The sequence below is a fragment of the Ricinus communis genome, chromosome 7 (genome assembly GCF_019578655.1).
Source record: "Ricinus communis isolate WT05 ecotype wild-type chromosome 7, ASM1957865v1, whole genome shotgun sequence".
NCBI lineage: Eukaryota > Viridiplantae > Streptophyta > Magnoliopsida > Malpighiales > Euphorbiaceae > Ricinus > Ricinus communis.
This window is the reverse complement of record NC_063262.1, coordinates 17,040,825-17,062,748: the sequence shown is the minus strand read 5'-3', so window position 1 is coordinate 17,062,748 and position 21,924 is coordinate 17,040,825. Positions and strand designations below refer to the sequence as shown.

Below are 21,924 nucleotides of genomic sequence, written 5' to 3'. Positions count from 1 at the left end.
GATTGTAGCTAACGAGTAGCACCATTAAGTTTTAGGCGCCGTTCTTGCGAATTATATAAAACTAGAGTGAAATTTGCTATTTGTTAATTTAGCCATTTTTTTTTCTTTCTTATTATTTAATGATTTTTTTTGTTTATTTATTTTATTTTATTTGTACATATTTATTTAGTTTAAGTTTATGATTCAGATAGTGAATGATAAGGAGGTTCAATGCTAAACTCAAACTCTTTGTGTGACGCATTGGAAAATGGGATTAGGAACCAAGAGAGTGCTAAAAATTGGGATACCCGTGCATCTTTAGAAGCTCGAGTGGAATCGTTTTGCAGGGCTACCGATCAACTCTCTTCTCCTATCCTTTCATCTCAAGTCTTTTATGAATCTTGTTGTGGTTTACATATGTGTACTGATTGTCCATTGTATAGTGATGTTGCTCATTGTTCTTATAACTGAGGTGAATTATACGGGAAGTTGGCCAAATGACTCGTATGGAAGCACCTACAATCAAGAGTGGAGCACTCATTCACCTTTTGGATGGAGCTTAGATGGCCAGAACCACTTTAGGAATTCGTAACTACATCGTGGCCTAATGTTGCACCTTCAACTCAAGATGAAGAGTTAGTGTTAGAGGAGGCCGATGATGAGGTTCATAACAAGTCTTGAGGAAAGATTCCAACAAACGGAGAGGATACTTGAAGATCAACAAGCCTCGATTAACAACATAGAGCATCAAGTAGGCTTAATCTTCAGTTACTAGCGGAAGAGCAATTGAGAACTCCATCGTGACTGTTGAATCAGGAACATTTGAGCGCCATCACTTTGCGTTCAGGTGAGAATTTTCCGGTTTATCTATTATGTTTGACGATGATGCTTATGTGCGGGACGACTCTTTGAACATGGAGATAGAACCGGGGAAAAGGAAGAGGCAAACATGATCCTCCGAAAGACTACCAACAAGAATACCACGATTGATGATCTTTGAGTTGCAGTTAGAGGAATTTTGGTGGATTTTCCATAAGTCCCTTGACGATGGAAGATGAGCACGAGTTGTCCAATGAAGAAGTCTTGGAGGAGCTCGAGTTTCTCCTGTAAGTGAACCAAGCCAAGGACTGAAGAAAACTATCAACACTCTTGAAGAAATTGCCCAATGATCCTTCCAATTGTTGAAACTCTAGCTTTCAAATTGGAAGAGCCCCTGAAACATCATGACTACGTGCAAATATATGAGGAGCGGGTTTTGCCCATCATCTTGGCGACTTGCTTGGTACCGGGAAGAGGAAGTTGACGATTATCCCTCTAAGCGGATATTTGAAGCCATTTGCTTGGAAGAAGGATGGATGGTCGCCAATCCCCATCGTTTGCTTTTCACCATGAGTCCAGTTTAAGAAGACTCATCACATCAAAAAGAGCGCTTTTGGGAGGTACCCCAAGTTCTATTTTCAATTTGAATACTTTACCCTTGCATTGTGAACTTAGTTGATTAGGTTTTATAGTTGGTTTTTGTTAAGTTTTATTTATGTTGAGTATATGAGTTGAGGATTTATTGGTTTTGCGGTGTGAGAAAGAGTGAAAGTCTTTGAGAATCGCAGCTTTTGCATTATCCGAAGATAAACACGGGCGTGTTAGGGCAGTGTTCATTAGCTGCTGACGGGTGGGTTGAAGAAAATCAAACTAAGATGAACACGTTCAGGAAGCTAACACGGGCATTTATGCCCTCTTGGTATCCGCAAACATTCCGTGTCGAGGCAGGTGTCAGTAACACAGTGTTCACAGTGGTAAGTCGACCGTTTTTATTAAACAACATTGATATCCATCAGGTGTTCATGAACACGGCCGTGTTCATCGAACTCGGGCGTGTTCCGTACACTTGCCTATATATACCACTTCATTCAAAAATTTGCTCTCCCATCTCTTACTCTCTCACATCTTATTTCTCATTTTGAAGGATTTGGATATTGCGTTTGTCAAGAAAGTACCCTCCAACTTCATTTCTCATTATTTTATTTTGATATTAGTTCGAATTTATATTTTCTTTTTGTTTCATTTTATTTATTTATTTATTTATTTATTTTTTGTTTATTCCCTTATTTTATTATTTGGTGCATGCATTTACATTCGTGTTTGTGCTTAATTTTCTTTTATTTTCTTTAATATAGTTTATATACTTAACTTGCTCATATTTTCCGTTTTTCTTTTCTACCATTATTTATGATTGTGATTAATTCCTTATTTTTCTCTTTATCATTATTGTCGGTCGCTAAACAATAGGCTCTGTCATAGATAGTCGACTCTATTTGTATCTATTTTATATTAGCATGTTGGTTTGCCTTGTGATGGATTATGGCGAAGTAAACTCCATATGAATGAATTGCAAATTTAATTGGTTAGCATTAGTTGGCAGTGTCGTGGATTAAATTTTCTTTGTAGGACATTGAGCAGTTTAATTTTATCAAGTTAAATCGTTTGGTTTGTTCATTTTATCTTTGTTATCTTGCGAATTTTGTTGATCCTTAGTACTAAAAGTTTCCTTTTAAGGTACCATATCCTGAGACGAGATCGAGGTTTACAAGGCGGGCCAGGTGGTTCCTCTTCCTCTCGATCGTCGGTAGCTGCCAACCCGACTAGTTCGAGGCCAAATTAGACCACTAGCAGCGCCATCGATTCCTACTTTTCCAAGGGCGGCCCACCTTTGAGCGTGAGATATCAATCGATAAGGCACAAAGATTTGGGAAAGGGGCGTAGGATAGGCGGCAGCCTGGGCCGTCGGACTTGCGGTCCGTGATATCTTGAGACACCCCATTTCAACATTTCTTTGACATTGTTGAACCAACGTATAGGGAGTTAGTATGGGTTTGCCGGCACTTTCTTTACTGCAAAGCCGGTTGCGGGACTTCAAACAGCCGGATCGATCGATTTAGACTAGGCGAGACTTTCACGATAGGTGTCTGATTTAGGGTACACTTGGAAACTGTGGGTGAGGAGGATGCATTTGGAGGTTTATATCGTTGTATACGCTGGTATGTCATATCCGCGGATGTGGGGCCGAGATTTCTAATAATCTTGGGGATTCTGATGCCGGCCGATCAAGGCGTCCCAACACACGAGGCTGCGGTACTTACATGCATTCTTGGCTATGACCATCATCTGGCGGGGAGATAGGGGTGGTGTAGTTACCCGAGCCAGAACTGATTTATGCTTCTGACATGCACCCGGCCTGATGCTGTAGACATGGGAGTACTTATTGGCCAGAGCCAGGTCGGTGCCTGCAGCAACTCGAAAGAAGGTATTTTTCCTGTTTTGGGACTTACATTACTCGACTAGCTAGGACCTTAGGAGTTTTAGAGGAAGCGATACCACATTTGTGACGGGGGTGATGGAAACGTTGGGACTTCCCCGGATGGTTAGTATGGGGATGGTGACTACGTGGCGGTCCGCTAGGACTAGGTATAGATTGAGAAATGCTCTCTTGGCGGCCTTTCGAGAGGGGACACCCCCCGCGAGCCCATGGTACAAGGATGTCCACCTTCTTCCGATATTCGAGTCTTCCTCAGGACCGTCTACTTTAGCTCATACGGGTTTTCTTCAATTTGTTTTAGGAGTCTCCCAAATTGAGTTTAGAGAGCTACGACTTAGAGTGCGAGGTTGGCGGAGGCGGCGGACATTTCATTCGACAAGAGGCTTTTCAACAGGACCTTTTACAGTCGGTGAGTTTGAGCCGGATGATGGCTCAGTTTGAGAGGCAGAGGGCTATGCTTCAAGCCCCGATTGAGCGGGGAGGTAGGTTAGAGGCCTCTATGGCCAATGACATGTTCGATGATATTTTGCTACAGACTTTGCACTGTCCACAGAGCCGGGTTCGAGGCGAGCCATTTGACATCCCTCAGCGGATGATCTAGGCCGGCCCTCCCTCTCCGATTGAGCACCTTTCAACACGTGACTGGCGGCTCAGGCCTCCCTGTGGCAGCTGCTCTGCTGATCCACCGGCTCCTGCATGTGACCTGCCAGATCCTCGGGAGCGATACCGCTCATCAACCCGCTGGAGACCAGCCCGCTACTGATATACACACAGTGTTAATGCACCTCTTTTCACTCCCGGAGCCATAATCGGGGGCGATATTAGTTTCTTTTTCCTTTTCATTTCATATATTTTGTACACTGAGGACAGTGTGTCCTTCAAGTGTGGGGTGGGTGATATTTATCCCATCTTAGTTATTTGTTTATTCTTTGTGCAATTTTTTTGTAAAATTTTGAAAATTTTTCACTTTGTTTCGATGCTCTTACTGTTGACTTGATTTTGAAATCCTGTTTATGTCCATGTGATCGGGTAAAACCGATAGTGTTGAGTTTTGCGGAAGAGTGTAAGATAATTAGTTTGAGTTTTGCACTAAGTTGTTTTGGTTTATTTAATTCTGTTTTGATGATTTTTGTTTGGAACCTACTCAAAAGCACACTTGTGAGAAATTGAGCCTAAATTGTAAGCATACACTTTATATGCTTGTATTTATTTCTTCTTGAGAGTGCCAAGTACTGTCTTTACTTTTAGAACTTGCTCGGTAATACTTATGAGGGCCACAAGGAGAGTTTAACACTTTGGTATGATAGAGGCACTTAGGTTTTTCATTCTAGCCAAATAGCCTTCATTCGTTTATTGATTCTGTAGATAACCCTTTCTTTCACCATTTTTTTTATCATATTCTATTACTACTTAGTTTTATTCTGCTTTGGGTTATGATTTTGCACATGAGTTGTTTTTATTGGGAACTTTTGTCTTGGGAATAGCTTTAGAATCTTGTAGCGACTTACTTGATCCAAAAAAAAAAGAAAGAAGAAAATATTTGAAAAAAAAAGAGGGAAAGGTGATGAAAAGAAAGAAAGTAAGTGAGCTAAACATTTTGACTTGATTCCTATTTCCCACCTTGGACTACTATCCATTGTTTACCCATTGTGATCATTGTGACTTGTGTGCATGTCATGTATTTCATTGCAGAATACCATAGGTTCAACTCTGACCAAATTTACTTACCCTTACCTAATCCCCATTACAACCCTTATAAAGACCTTTTGACATGGTTGTTGACTCTCCATAAGTGGTAGGAGTAGGATTTAAGAGCAAGCATATAGTAAGTAAGGTAGTAGTTGATGCATTGAGCGATTAAACACTACCCTTTAAACACTTTGAGTGATTTAGAGTGAATTTGGTGATGAGATGGTTCTGAATAATTTTCTTGAGACAATATTTTGTGATTTATTGGCATCTTGGTTGTGATACTTGAATTGATTGCTTCGTTTCTTTTTGTTTGACTTGTGCTTGTTAAGGATATGTGCAGGAACTCTCTAGCTTGTTTGTCAGTTTAAGTATTGTTCCTTAGTGGTTTATTTTCCTTATTTTACTTTTAATTGCTTGAGGACAAGCAATGAGCTAAGTGTGGGGTTATTTGATGTGCGTAAAATACACACATCTAAATGGGGTTTTTAAGATTGATTTTATTGACATTTGGATGTGAATTGGTCTCAACACTCACCTTATACATATGTTTGTGTGCATTAGGTCTAAAAGAGGTCAAAGGATGAAAAAGAAAAGAATCGGAGCATAATTGGACGCAAAGGCGAAAGCTGAAGCGAGCTAAGAAATGCGAGCATGAGGAAATGAACATGGCGTGTTGATCTGGCAGCGTGTTCTCAACTGATCAAACATGGGCCGTGTTACCAACACGGGGAAAAACACGGCCGTGTTGGACATCAAAGAAGAAGTAGATTTTAGGGAGCACGGCCATAGAGAGTAACACGGTCAGAAACACCTTCCCGTGTTGATAACACGGCCAGGAACACGGCCGTTTTGGAGGCGACAGGGGGTATTAATTAAAAGAACGAAAAGAAGAGAAAAGAGAGGAGGCTAGGATTAGAACGTCCCAAAAACCCTAATTTTTCTCTCCCTAAGGGTTTTTTGAGCTGAGACCAAGGGAAAAGGAGACTTGGATCAAGGTTTCAATCAGATTTCCTTGAAGGATCGAAGATTGGGCAAGGTTCGTTGATTGATTGATCTTCCTGGTCGGCTCCTAGAGGATTGCCACTGATAATTGTTCATGGCCATTTCCTCTATCAAGTTTTGAGCCTGCTCGAGTGTCTTACTGTTCAGTGCCCCACCTGCTGCAGCATCCACCATCTGCCTCGTCGTAAGGTTCGACCCGCTGTGGAAGGTTTGAACCTGCATCCATACTGGCAATCCGTGATATGGGCAGCATCTCAAAAGGTCCTTAAACCTCTCCTATGCATCGTACATGCTTTCATCATCAAACTGCACAAAAGAAAATATGTCATTTCTAAGTTTAGCAGTTTTAATGGGAGGAAAATACTTATATAAATTTTTTTCAGCCAACGCCTTCCAAGTAGTAATCGTCTGCTGTGGAAGAGATTGCAACCATCTCTTAGCTCTGTCCCTCAAGGAAAATGGAAACAATCTCAGCAGAATGTCGTCATTGGTTGTTCCATTTATCTTGAATGTGTCACAAATCTCCAAAAAGTTGGAGATATAAGCATTAGGATCCTCGCTTGGCAATCCTACAAACTGCACGCTCTGCTGGATCATCTGGATAACATTGGCTTTTATTTCAAAGTTGTTGGCCGCTACAGCAGGTCTAATTATACTAGTTTTTGTCCCATCCAAAAATGGTCGAGCAAACTTATACATCGTCCTATGATCATCATCGGCTGGGGGTTGAGGTTCTCCATCACGTCAGCTCCTTGAACCTGAATTGTAACTCCATCCTCCTCAACTGCCTGCAAACATCGTCTCAATAATTTGAGTGAGCGTTCTAGGTCAGATAAGGGTGCTATGGGATCAGGGTTAGAGCTCATGTTCATAAACTACCTGAAACCGACAACCAAACAACCATCAATCAACAAAAATAATAAAATAAAGAATAAAGAATAAATAAATGAACAGATAATGACTAAATTAACATAAAAACAATTCACTCTAGTTCACTATTACTTGTTCCCCAGCAACGGCGCCAAAAACTTGATGGGCTACTGATGCAACCTACACCTAAGGTAGTGAACCTATCGATGTGGCCTAGCACTAGTGAGTATCAAGGTCGTATCCTTGGAGATCAGGTGAACCTAAAGTTACTATTATTCGCTATATTATCTAATCTTAAATAAGGTATGAGAAGTCGAAATTACTTAACTAATGACTATGAATGCAAATAAATGAATGAACAGCAACTGACAATTGAAAGACAACTGTAACAAAAGAAGCAAACCCGAATGGGACCTAAGTGATGGAATTCTAATGTTGATTTTATAAATTACCAATCTTGCTACCTGTGCCTAAATTCTGAATCGAACTCGGCTCCTCTCTCGAGCTCACTAAGTTCCTAAATCTGCACTAACCTAATGGAATCTCTTCCTATCAGATTATTACAGATTAGCATTAAGCATGATTTAGATCTATTAAGAGTTGTTAATCCTTAATCCGGCAAGTGAATTAACCTTATCTCTAAGTGTTAACTACCAGTTCTTACTATTCAATTTCCAGTTGTAACAAGCATTTCTCAATGTCAAGAAACAACCCAAAAGACAATTAATTCAACGTCTCAAATTAACTGAATCAAACTTTATTACTAAACAGCAAGATAATTACAAGAATGGCAAATAAAAATCCAATAATTAAGCACAATCCATCGACAAAATGAACCCCAATAGGTTCGGCAGCCCTAGTTACTCATAATGAAAGAAACAAATACAAAAGGAAATAAACAACAGAATAGGAAATGGAACATGTAACCCCTCTTCTCTCGAATCGAAGTGGAAATGTCGCAAGCACCGATTCTGAAACCAGCCTCAAGTATGGATCTTGGATGTCTCTGTCAATCGTCTAGAAACTTCAATCTTTGCTTGAATCTCCCAAATCAGTCTTTGAACTAACGTTGGTCTCCCAAAATGTCAAGAACAGAGGTTTAGAAGTTAGGGGTCACGCACGTAGAGAAGTTCAGAAATCAAAAGCGGAACCCTGTCTCATTTTACGTGCGCCTACTTATAGACGGAAGTGCTCTCGCCTGTGCCATAGCCCGTGCAAAAGTTCATGGCTGTGCAATTGCTCGTGCAAAGGCCTCGAATTGCGCGCTAATCAAGGAATTGACTCCGACAAACATCTAATATGTGTAAATCATCCATATAGCTTGGTTTATGCCTGGAAATCAATCAATTTCCCATCAATGAGTCTGAAAACCTGAAAAACTCAGAAACATACCAAATTGCGATCAAACAGGAATAAATATGACTCAAATACACGAATAACGACTGATAAATAATCAATAAATATGTATAGAATCATCTACATCAACTTTGAATCAATCCATACAAAATAAGTTAGGGCTCTTCAAAACCCAAATAGTAAGAATATTAGTTCCTAGACGTTACAATAAAGAAATAAAGATTAGGAAAAGAAGATCTCAAATTAGTCATGAAAGAGTAGAAATAAAAAATTTCAATTTTGGATCCTTAATCTTCAAAAGTAATAAAGGAAATGATGTTCTTCCTTGAGAAATACTAATCAAAACCCTAAAAGTGAAAGGAAAGTGAAGTTTCTAGGTGTTTCTCTCTTTAGAAATGAGAATATGACTGAACTCCCCTAAAGAAAACCTAAGAAGTCAATGAAATAGTGTCCTTTTAGGAACCACACAAGTGCCATAGGGGTACTATGCATCCGTGTGGCGCCTTTGACCGAAATTTGTTCTTGAAATTACCCTCTATCGACACGGACGTGTCGTCTTCCCGTGTCATGCCTTGAGTAATATGCCATTTTTGCCAACTCACACGGGATGCCCACACAGGCGTGTGGCTCTCGTGTCATGCAAACCATCATTCTGCCATTTTTCATAATTCACACGGGAAGGTCACACGGGCGTGTGCTCCCGTGTCAGGAGATAGTAGTGCCTTCATTAAGAGTAGCAAAACAAAATGGTATGCAGCCTTTAGAGTACAATGAGGCCATGGTGATGGAATTAGAATAATTAGATGAGGAAAGAATGCAAGCTCTCAACAATCTAATTTTCTTAGAAAAAGAAGGTAGCCAGACTATACAATAAAAGAGTAAGGATAAAGTCATTTGGTGAAGGGGACTTAGTCTGGAAAATGATATTACATGTGGAAATGAAGGATAGAGAACTAGGCAAATGGTCTTTGAATTGGGAAGGTCTATTTAAAATTCATAAAGTATTAAAAGATAATGAATACCTAGTTGTCTAGTTTGAAAGACGAACCATACAGAAGATACATCAACTGAAAGTACTTGAATAAATATTTTTCTACTATAGGGAGATGATGAAAAAGAAGAGAGTTGAAGTAAGCCGATCCATGGCTTGAAGGATCTGGAAATGACATTTCCAATTGTTTAGAGATTTGTAAAGCCAAAAAATGGCCATTCTTTTATTAGTTTATGATAGCTTTAGTTTATTTTTCTTTTTCTAAAGCCATTGAAATTTAAATCAATGAAAGTAGGCCTCTTGGCCACTTCTCCTATTTCTTTTATTTTTTATTTTGGCTAATAAGACTATGCAAAAATATAATAAAACACATGGATGCATGACACAAAGTGGCTGGAGGTGTAAGTGTGCAGAAGCAGAGTGGAGTGGTTGCATGATGCAGATGGCATGGTTGTGGTGCAAATATGTGAAAAATAAAGAGAAATGGATGCATGAAGTGGCAAGAGGGAAACAAGGCCATCTGTTCTAGAAAAAGAAGATACAAACATAAAGCATAGTTAAAAAAATATCAAACTTGAATAAATATTAAAGAAAACCATAGTTCATAACTTCAAATAGACCAAATTAAGATGGCCAACACCCATTGCCGTCACTAACCAAGTATAAGAAACCATCTAAAAAAAAGCAATAGAGAGTATAAAAGTTGATACCAAAAGGAGAAATGTACTACAACTCAAGGTGGTTGGACAAAAGAGAACTAAATCGATCCATCTCTGACATATGAGTACTGAGTAGCCTAGGCAACCTTGAGTTCTTCATTGCATGCATAAATGGAAGAGTAATCTGTTTTCAGTTTTTGACCTTCAGCAACTACCCTGGAAGAAGCAGCACCATAATCTGTCTTCAGCTTCTAGCTCTTGGCCAAAAGTTCAACAAGTCTGGCCTCTTTTACAACTATTTGAGCTCTCAAAGCCTAAAGATCATCATAAGTCTCCTCATAGGCATCTGAAACTTCTTATAGGCACTTTGAGCAGCTCCAACCGTGGTAATCAATATATCAAAGTTATCCTTCAAAGCTTTAAAGGAAAATATTCTCTAAGAGAGACAGGAAATGCTAGTATGTGTCTTTTCGGCTGAAGATAATATTATTTTAACTTCAGAGGCAATATCCCCAATCAGGGGCTGATTTTCTAGTGAAGAAGCAACGACCTTAAGGATATGGAGAGGAGTATGAACCACTTCTTGCTGGGCTTCATTCAAGCTCATCAGGTCAAGGCTTAATAAATGCTGAAGATTAACTTTTACCGACTTGACAAAAGCCTCTGAAGAAAAAGAAGATATAGAGCGTTAATCTGAAGAAGCCTTGGTGAGAAATCCAAAATCAAGCCAGAAAGGGGATTGACACATTTAGGCACTAAAGCCAACCTGTAAATAATATGTCACATCAAATCAGCTATATAAAGAAAACAAGATGAAGTACAAATAAAAAGAAGTTCTAAAAAGTGAGAAATACCTCAGGGAAGATGAAAGGAGTAGGAGCATCAGCGATTTAGAATTTTTGGAGACACCGCTCCTAGAGGGAGGGTCAGGAATTCACTGGTCAATCTATGGATTCATGTGGTTGACCTCCACCAAAAATGTCACCAACATTAAGAGCTAGAGAGATTTCTCACTCTATAAGAAAAATAATGTAAATGTTTAAAACATTTACAAATAGAGCTCTATTTACCAAAGACAGGGAAATAAAAGCATTTCACTTGGGAGGAAAAAGAAGAAGAGGAGTTATCCTCACTCTAGTCAGAAGAATAATCCAAAGGGCTTAATGGATCTGGAGAAGTGTTGAAAAAATCACTCTTCTGCTCAATTCGTCATGAACACCTCACTACCTTAGAAGCAGCCTTAGAAGTAGAAGGAGCTTTATGAGCAACTTTAGGAGGAGGTTTTGGCCTGAACACCTTTGTCTTTGGTGAAGAAAGAGGTCTAATTGAGAAAGGAGAAACTCTCCTTTTGCTACACATCTTTTGAGTAACAATGGTAGCTGTAGTCTTCAATTTCTTTTTAGGTCGAGGAGCAGGAGATAGCCCTTAAAAAAGAAGAAAGGAAAATTACCTCTCAGGTGGGAATAATATTCACTTGCAGATTTGTAGTAAGAGGCCTAGCAAGAGGAGGAGAGGAACCGAGTGAAAGAAGTTCCTGAAATAAAAGGTGCAAACATGTTAGTGGTAAAGACAAAGAAAAATATCAAGCAGAAGCCAATAAAGAAAATACCTCAGCAATGGCAGCATCAGAAGAAGCCTTATTCTCAAAAGAAGAATGATGAATAGAGCCTCAGTCCACGATTGCAAAACAAAAGGAAAAGGTGCATAAGTTCCAATTATTTTGTAGCACTAAATCATTTTTAAGATATAATCCTGATTGTGTGTGGTGTTATCATGAAAACAAGAAGTGTTAAGAGTCTAGATATTTTGTTGGATTAAGTTTCTCAAAGTTCCCCAAAGAATAGGACTAACTCAGTATTTAGAAGAAGTTCCCCAAGTTGAAAATATTTTTAGTAATCCAGTTAATATTTTAAAAATATTTTATTAAGAGAGCCAAGTAAAATGAGTATTTGGAGATCCAATTAATATTTTAAAATATTTTATTAAAGGAGCCCCAAGTAAAATGGATATTTGGAGATCCAGTTCCCTAAGTTGGAAATATTCTTGGAAATTCAGTTAATATTTTAAAATATTTTATCAAGACCCCAAGTAAAATGGGTATTTGGAGATCCACTTTTTCAAGTAAAAAAATAAAATTTTTCATACAAATTTGCAGTGCCTCAAAGCAAACATATTCTATATACATCAGGCTATGTCTTAAAAATATATTTTTTTATACACAAAAAATTAGCGAAAAATACAGTGCAATAATTGAAGGTAATGGATAAAAATTGTACCTTTTTTTACTTTCTCTGATATACTTGGAGTTCTTTTGTAGGGGGTAGATATACTTCCAAATACCAAGGTCGGGTCTTTATACAAACAGAGTCACATATACTTCCCAATACCAAGGTTGAGTCTTTATACAAACAGAGTCACACAAATCACTCAAAGAATCAGAGCAAATGGATCTAGTTAGAATCGAACCAGCTGGTCATCGGTTTGGTCCAAAAACACTAAAGAAAACAGTCTCATTTGAGGAGGGTAGGCGTACAACAGCGACGTTGCACGAGGAAATGACAGTGGTAGCAGATGGTGGCAAGACAACGAGCGACAGCGAGATGATGTGCAGGTGAACGACAACAGTAACGTGGGTGACAAAGCTCTCAACTGCAGATGGCAACTGTTGTTCACTTGAAGGCAGCACTTGTGACGATTTGAATAGAAGGCTGCCAGCGTTAAGTGATATGGAGGAACTATCCTTGCTGGCGAAAAGTGAGGACCATAAAACAGCACTAACGATGAAGGAGCCCAACAGGGAGGAGATAGAAATGAGAAAAAAATAGAATTTTAGAGATTTTATGAAAAAGAGAAGAGACTTTGAGATATATTAGTGATTTTGAATGGGTTTTTAATCTGCAAAGTCAAGAAAAGAGATGGATTTTGAAGAAGACAGTTAAAAGGAAGGGGATTTCAGAGTCCGAATAGGAGATGAAGAGCTTGAAATTGAATTCTCTTGAGACTCTTTTGCTTCGATTTTCTAATACCGCGTGTCATATGGGTGATATTAGACTTTAGGTCTAAAAAATTTTTGACATTAAATTGGGCAAGGATAACAAAAATGAAGATTAAAAGAAAGAAAATTCATATATATGGCCTTGACCCATGGGCCAGGCATATATATATGAGGGGGGCAATTGTTGGACCTACAAATAGTTTGAGTCCAAAGAATAAAAGAAAAAAGCCAAAAAACCAAAAGTCCATAATTATTAATTAACTAATTAAATAAATTATATTTAATTAATTAGTTAGCTTAGTTAGTTAATAATTGAGGGTAACGTGAAGAAGAGTAATAGAAAGAAAAGGATGGTTAATTCCACTTTCCAATAACAAAGAGATAATGGGGCTCTTAGCACACAAAATGGAAGAAGATCCCCAAATAAATTGAAACTTAGGGACCACTGTAAAAGAACATGAGCAGCACCAAGAAGGGAACAACAAATTTACAACAACTACACTGAAGAAAAAGACATATGCCCTTAAACTTGTATCAATTAATCAATTTAACACTTTAAGTTTTTATTTAATCTAGCTGATACATGAATTTTACTTTTTTAAATATCTAAACATCTTTAACTTTCAATTTAACCTAACATAAACCTTAACTTTATTCTTTAGCAATATTTAAACACCTTTTTACAATAGATTTTGACATATTGAATAAAGACACGTGTCAAAAAATGTTAAAATATCATAAAAAGCAAATTCATGTATGTATTAGGTTAAATTGAAAGTTAAAAGTATTAAATTGACTAAATGATCAAAGTTCAGGAGCATAATTATGTATTTGGCCAAGGAAAAAATAAACATACATGCCATCTAAAACAACATATAAACATTAATCATCTAATAAATACTAAGCCGAGCAATAAAAGGAATCAAAATCAAAATAAAAAAGTATAAGACCGCTCAATGACAAATACCATAGCATACCAATTATTTTACAAATCAAAATTTGATAAATAAAAAATAATAATTTAGCCATTTAAAATGAGAGCAAAATAAGAATAATTTAGGCATGTAAGAGCTATATGTAATTTGACAAATTCAGGCACCACTGACATGTAAAAGAATATTTTATGTCCTTGCAAATAACCAAGGCATGATTAATGGACAACAAGGCAATAAAACTCATGCCAACAAGCCATGCAAAGCAATAATTAATAATAAAAAGTTGAGAAATTCAAAATAAAGGAAAATATGTAATTGCGATATCAAATACATACATGAACAATCAATTATGAAACAACATAAACTATTTATAATTGATGGAAATAACCACATGATAGAAAAAATAAAATCAAGAGTTAAAATAGGTTAATTAGTAAGTATGAAGAGAAAAACATTATAAAAAAGTCACCCAATAAAATACTAAACATAGTAATAAAAGGAATTACACAATTACCTAAAAGGATACATTTTTTAAAATAGTCCATCGATATATTTTATAGATCAAAGGTTGCTTTTAATACATTTTGTAGACCATTGTTCATCCAAGCATAAAGGTTAGATACAAAATTGCAATAAAGATGTGAATATTAGTATCTCATGAAAGAGAAAAATAGAAATGAAGAAAAATAAATAAATTGGTGCATTGCAAAAATATGCTTACATCGCATGTAACAAAAAAGACATAATAATAAAGCTTATTTTTGGAAGGTGCTTATTTATTAGAGGCTAAAGTTAATTTTTTTATAGATCAACTTGCATATAGACATTTAAATTAATTTAATAGATATTATGATAGATATATACTTCATAAATCAGCATGTAAAATGAAAAATAAAAGACTAATTAACCCACTATTTGGCATTCAAACAAAGGCAGCAGAACACATAAAAAGTTTAATAACAATCAAAATATACATATAAAGGTAAAAATAAGTTAAGAGCATGTAAAACAATGAATCACAAAGAGAATGGAAAGACCATACCCGAACCAACAAAATAAAAATAAAAATTCATTATAATCCTCAGTTGCGAAATATCAAAAGCCATGATAATAGAATGGAAATAAAACAATTAGACGAGTAGAAAGGCAAAAATAATAGAAAAACTCAATATCAATTCAAACATGATAATCAAGAGGGCATAAAAAATTTAAATAACAAAATACTACAACAAACACTAATCATACCAGATAGGAAAAAGAATTAAGAATAGGAAATTACCGTAAAAAGAATACGTTGTAACAAAAGAAATTAGTTAAAAGAATGTATACACAAACAGAAAAAGGAAATTAGCCTAAATTTGTTAGAAATTAGAAGAAAAATTGAGTTTTAATTAATAAAAAGGAAAATATACGGAGTATTCGATCTTACCACTCAACGAAAAGCATACATATTGCTCAATTCAGCCTAAAGATACATGCATGAACAAAAAAATAACTAAAGACGTCACAAATGGTAAAGAGCTTTGTGAGCAAACAATAATATTTGATAGAATCGGGAATAGGCAATAGAAAAGAGATGTAGGAGGTGGTAGAGCAAGAGTTAAGGTTTGCAAAAGACTAAGAACTGCAGACAAAAATTAGTTCTTTTAGGGAAAAGGCTCAAATTTGCCCCTAACGTATAACCTCTGGTGCAGATTGGCCCTCCAAGTTTTTTTTTAGCCAGTTACACATAATATCTAGCCAAACGGAGTTCTTAAGCCCCTCTTTAGAACGGAAGAAACTTCTGTTAAATGCAACTGAAGTGGCAAATAGTAGGACCTAAAATCCAATGGTAATATCCCTTCTCTTTCATCACTTTTCTTTTCATAGAAAATAAGGAACCCTAAATTAATCAATTGATTCCAATTAACGCTGACATCGCCATCATCAACAACCACATGAAGCAATGACACTAAGGTTCTGTGAATGTCGAAGGTTTTGCGAATGCCGAAAGTCCTAGACGTCGAAGGTTCGATGAATGTCGAAGGTTCTATGAAGGTTGAAATTTCTGGACGTCGAAGATTTGTGTGAATGTCGAAAGTTTCGAAAGTGCTATAAAAGTCCAAAGTGTGAAGATAGAGAAAAAGATGAAAGGGAAGAAATGAAAGAGATTTGCTGACTTGATTTGCAAACTGAAATGGAAAAGATGTGGACTGAGCCGAGGAATTTGAAAGCTAGCGAAGAAACAGAAATTGAACAGCTTCAACATGAAAACATGAAAATGAAAAATGATTTTGTTGTCTAGTTAATTGCATTATTAGCTTGGATTGTTTATAGGGATTTGGTCAAATGAAATTAGTTGTGGTAAATTGCTTGGAGTACAACTATTATTTGTGTAATTTTGTTAATGGTTTGATAAGATGAAATTATGACATTTGATTTGAACACTGGCTATACACTGAAATGAATTATTGTAAATGGAAAAGCTTTGCTAAACGACATTTATAATCATAACCAATGAGCAAAAAGCAATGACATTGGCATACTACAGTCAATATTGAGCTAAAGTATCAACACCACTTGCTCACAAGCAAATAACACCAAAGTAGTAACAATATATAAAAGTTACCGGCATCATCTGTTACTGCAGTTAAATGTTGACCAAAAAGATAATGCTTGCTCTAAGGCATAAAACACCAAAGTAGCAATAAAATTAAAAAAACATGAAAGCTCTAAGGCACAAAATACCAAAGTAGCAACAGAATACAAAAAAAGATATTGCTTGCTCTAAGGCACAAAACACCAAAGTGGCAAAAAAAAAATATAGAAAATGTGCTCCAGTCAAACTAATAATTTATGGTAAACTATTGGTCTGTTATAGTAGCATCACTATCTTGCCTTTCTTTTTCTGTCTGCCTATTAGTTGCTCTTTTTGAGCTTGCAATTGTGAAGAGGTAATTGCAACTCTTCCTCTCTATTGCAGTCCTAGAGGTTCAAATGGCAGGTTAGTAGCAAATGTAACTTCTAAGCCATCATCAGTGAATTTAATTTTCCTTGTAATGGATGATGCATCCCTTTTCTCTTTGCTTCTTCTGAAGTCTCTTTCACATGGTATTGGGAACCTAATTTGAGGATCAGTTTCCATTTCCTCTACTTGTAGACCTTCACTAATTACTCTTTCACTAGTTTGTCCAGGCTGTGAATGTCAAAATGTCAGATGAAACATGCCACAAGCTAATATTTATAAGAAAAGAATAAGTAGGAAAAGTTCCCTGACACTATAAGTTGTTCTTCTTGTATTCAAATCCACATAACATCCAAAACTAATTGTCCTCCTTGAATTTGTTACACACTGTCCTCCTAAGCTTCTTGTAGTTTCAGTTGCTGGAGCACTTGCTGGAGCACTTGCCGGTGTGTTTGCTGAAGCAGTTGGTGATGTGCTTGCTGGAGCACTTGCTAGTGTGCTTACTGGAGAAATTGTTGGTGTGCTTGTTGGAGTAGTTGCTGGTGTGCTTGCTGAAGCAGTTGGTGGTGTGCTTGCTCGGCCGATTCTTTATTGTGCTCGTTGGACCAATTCTTTGGTGTGCTTCTTTGAGCGATTGGTGGTGTCTTCTTGGGCGATTCTTGTTGTGCTTACTGGACCAGTTGGTGGTGTGCTTGTTGAAGCAGTTGGTGGTATGCTTGCTGGACCAGTTGCTGCTATGCTTGCTAAAGCAGTTGGTGGTGTGCTTATTTGGACCGATTCTTCTTTGTGCTTCTTGGACCGATTGCAGTGTGCTTGAAGCGATTGTGGTGTCTTCATTTGGACCACTTCGCTGCTTCGGAGCACTTGTTGCAAGACTTGTCATTGTACTTGTTGTTGTTCCTTATAAAGTTGAAGGCAAACAATTGCACTCATTAGAATTTTAAAAATTAGATAATATAAATACTCAATGTGATGTAGAACTATGTATTTTACCTTCTTGTTCTTATTTGGACACTTAGTTCTATTATGTCCTTCTTCTGTACACAACCCACAACTCTGCTTCTTGCATTTCTCAGTAAGCTTTCTAATTTTGCTATTGTATTAGGCTAATTTGATCCTCAAATTCTCTTCTTTCTAGGCCTGCCTGGCATCTTAGTCAATGGAGAAGGTTCAATTCCCTGGTATTCCTCACATCTCATAAACCTTTTACTACGGACTGGCAATAATAAAAACTGATATGAGACTAGATAAGTTGACTTATGATAAAAATGACTGATATATGAAAAAGGATCAAGCTTGGAATGATATAGAGCACAAATGGCATGTTAGCATGGGATTCCTGTAAGATCCTATGCCCTACAGGTGCACAACTTTCTATCTAAAAGGACTGTGTGCTTATTGTTACCTTCCCCAATCTCATAACCATCCTGACCATTGAACACTACTCTACAACCTGAAGCATTTTCTTTATTGTCTTGGAACAAAGCCATACAAGCTGGACTTCAGTCATTAATCCACCTGTCAACCATTATTTTTTTAATTCGATTCATTGCTTGTAGCCTTATTTCCTCTAACATACTAACTATAGGCTTATGTCTTGCCTCTAGTATCCAGGAGTTAAAACATTCAAAGATGTTATTATCCACCATGTATGACTTGGATATGCTAAAGAAATAGGCCCTGTACCAACAATGGGGTGGATATTTCAGAAGGGTTTTTGCTGCCTTCTTTGACACTTTACCAAGAAGCTCTAAAATTATCTTTGAACTTCTCAAATGTGCTCCAAGCACAAATCCAAAACTTTTTCTTCAATTTCCCCCCTCTCCATTGCTTAGACCAGTTGGAGTAAATGTGCCTCGCACACCATCTGTGCTCAGCAAGGGATAAGACATTCTCCACAGCATCAATGAGACCTTAAGGCATAAAAGAGAAACCAATACTACAACTGTAAAAGGTTGTATACTATAAAAATAAAAATGGGAAAAGGCTTAAATTTTCCCCTAACGTATAACCTCTGGTGCAGATTGGCCCTTCAAGTTTTTTTTTAGCCAGTTGCACACAGAGGTTATAAGTTAGGGACAAATTTGAGCCTTTTCCCAAATAAAAATACATGCAAAGAAAATGAAAAATGCTCACCTTTTGCATGTCAGAGATTACAGTATAGGCTGCTCCATTTCCAAGTTCAAGTTCTTGCTTTAGCCAATGCAAAAACCATCTCCAATTATTCTTATTCTCTTTGTCTATCACTGCCCATGCGATAGGCACTATCTGATCATCACTATCTTTGCCTACTGCAGTAAGAATCTGGCCCTTAGTAACCCTCTTTAAGAAACATCCATCCAGACCTATGATAGGTCTGCATCCACTCTTCAAGTTCCTCTTAGGAGCATCAAAACACAAGAACATCCTCCTAAACACCCTTCTTCCTTCTTTCAATGCTTCCTTACATAACTCAATTTCTGCTTTTTGTACCAGGATTGCTTCTTTTAAGTACAGCTGCATATGCTTCCAAATAACCAAACTCCACTTTGAAACTCCCATCCATTTCTTGGATTATCATCCTCTTAGCCCTTTTACACTTAGCCAGACTAACATTAATTTTTAACAAGCTCTCTGCATCATCTTTCATTTATTTTATCTTTATTGAAGGATTTTTGTAAATCCTACCCTTAAAATAATTGGCTAAAAACCTAGCAGTAGCATTAGAGAGTGAGAAATCCCTAAAGCACCTATGCTCAGGTATTAATGTCTTTACTGCTAATCCAGGGTTTTTGCCATCTTTTGAAATGAAAAGCACAAAAGGGCAGCTTTCCTCACTTATTCATTTAACCCTAAGTCTAAATGGTTCATTTGGATTGATTTTTAGCTTAACACGTAGAACTACTCCATACTTTGCTATTGCTTGTCTAGCCTCATTAGCATTAGCAAAGGTTATTCCAAGCATGAAATGACTTTACCCATCACCTTGATCATATATGACCCTCTCTCTAGGTGCAAACTGTTCAGGATCAGTTTTCTCATCACTAGATTCTTGACTTCCATCGTTTTCATTTATGTTTGCACTATCATCTTCACCATCCTCTTCCTCATTGCTAATATAGTCTGTAGGTCCGGATCTATTAACAGGTTCTTTAGTAATAATAGACTCAATTTGACTAGCATCAATTCTATTATTTGGATTGAAATAGCTATTATGTGTAGGTATTTCATTGTTAATGTCTGCAGCAGATGCATCTATATCAACATTCCATTCAATTCCTAGAATATTTGGTTAAAAATCTTTGGAGTTATCAGCATAGAAATCTATTTCTCCTACCCAATTGTATTTGCTAATATAATTCAAAACTCTCCTAATTCCTTCATCATCTTCAACTAAATACAATCCATCTTCCATTTGTTTTCTAGATTCAAGTACAAAAATACGTTCCACATTTGCATACCCAAGCAAATTCTTACACCTATCCTTAATATGTCCATAACAAAGGAAGTCAGAATCAAAATCATATAGTATATCAATATCACCATCTAGATAACCAATTTTTAGATGTAATTGCCATCTACCACCATAGTTAAATCTTAGATTCACGACACCAGACATTCTGCATAAAATAAAATAAAAAAATAACTTTAAAATCATTTTCTTATGACAGCAAGCAGACGTAGTGTATACAACCACATATAGCTCAAGTAATAAAGCAATGCTAAAGCAACCGCAATAGTTAACTCACTTTACACTATATGAGGACCACTATTTCGAAGGGGACAACTCAACATATAATATTAAAATATCAAAAAGTAATTATATTTTAAAACAGAATAAAATAATGAGACCCACATGTTTCATTTTAACATACCTGGTAACTCCAACTTACAAACACAGCCGTAACTCACTTCCTTGCTATATGGTTGAGTAGTAATTTCAGTATGTCTTAGGGTTAGAAAAAACGAGCTTAATCGATTGATATAGCCTTTACAGTTTACACCAGCTTGGTTATTAGGATTCTTTACAGCAAGTTACAATCCCTATTTAGTACAGGACAATAACTCCCACCATTAATTATTTTTTTATATCAGAAGGAAAAGATGGCTAGCAAACGTGTCCCGCTTCTTTATTAAGTTGCTTCCTTACATGTGGGTCCTACTAACCGTTATATATTTTGAACTTAACATTCTTTAGCTCTGTTCTAAAGAGGGGCTTAAGAACTCTGTTTGGCGAGATATTGTGTGCAACTGGCTAAAAAAAAAACTTATAGGGCCAATTTGAACCAGAGGTTATACGTTAGGGGCAAATTTGAGCCTTTTCCCGTTCTTTTATAACGCAAAAAAAATTAAAAAAATCATCCTTGTTGCCATAAGCAAACAATAGTGAAGGACTGAGATCACATAAAAAAAACGCAGAAACTAAAAAGAAATCAGTCTTTTGTAATAGAAAGAAAAGAAGACTATTGAATAAATTTACCGTAATAAAAAAAGAAGATCCAAACCAATAGGATTTCCCATAGAATTCGATCGTAGAGAACACTTGTTCTGCTGTTAATGAAAGAAAAGAAAGAGACAATGACAATGTGGAAGAAGTGAGGATCTAGAGATTATGTGAGGTCAAAGCTAGAGAGTGAAATAGGTGGATAGAATGCAAAAAGGTCTAGGTTTGAGGATGGTAAAGGGTGTGTCCTATCTGCTTGTCATGAAACGACAACGTGTTGAGTCATGCCATGTGTCATTAAGGGCTTAGAGGTCACTCCATTTTTATAGGAAAAGACATCCTTAACCTTTTAAATCGACATTGTTTTCGGTATCGAGTAAGGAGCGAGCCAAGAGCGAGATGGGCAAAATGGTAGGGGTATAGAGTGTGAAAATGCAAAATTTCCTAACAAATCAATCTGGAAGTACTATATCAAGTATTATTCATCAGGGTTTTCTTATTAGTATTAAATGGTGCAACTTTAAATGTTGTTTTATGGAAAAACTAGAGAAGGCAGAATAGTAAATACGAGAGGCAAAATCAATTTTGTAGAAGTGGGGGTTCATTTTTATTGTTTTATCTAGATTATTATTTTATTGTTAGACAATCAAATTAAATTGATAAAAATTTGACAGTTTTTCATAGATTGAAAAGTTGGTTTTAATATAAATGTTGGACTGAATTGAACATTAGCGGAAAGTTGGAGGCCCAACAAGCGCTGTTATC

At 36.7% G+C, this 21,924-nt stretch overlaps 1 non-coding gene across 1 annotated transcript; it reads left to right on the top strand.

Moving 5' to 3' along the window:
* Window positions 1-6,218: 6,218 nt before the first annotated feature.
* Window positions 6,219-6,325, top strand: LOC112533848. Its single transcript, XR_003078202.2, has one exon. It is a non-coding gene; the product is annotated as a small nucleolar RNA R71 (small nucleolar RNA).
* Window positions 6,326-21,924: the final 15,599 nt, after the last annotated feature.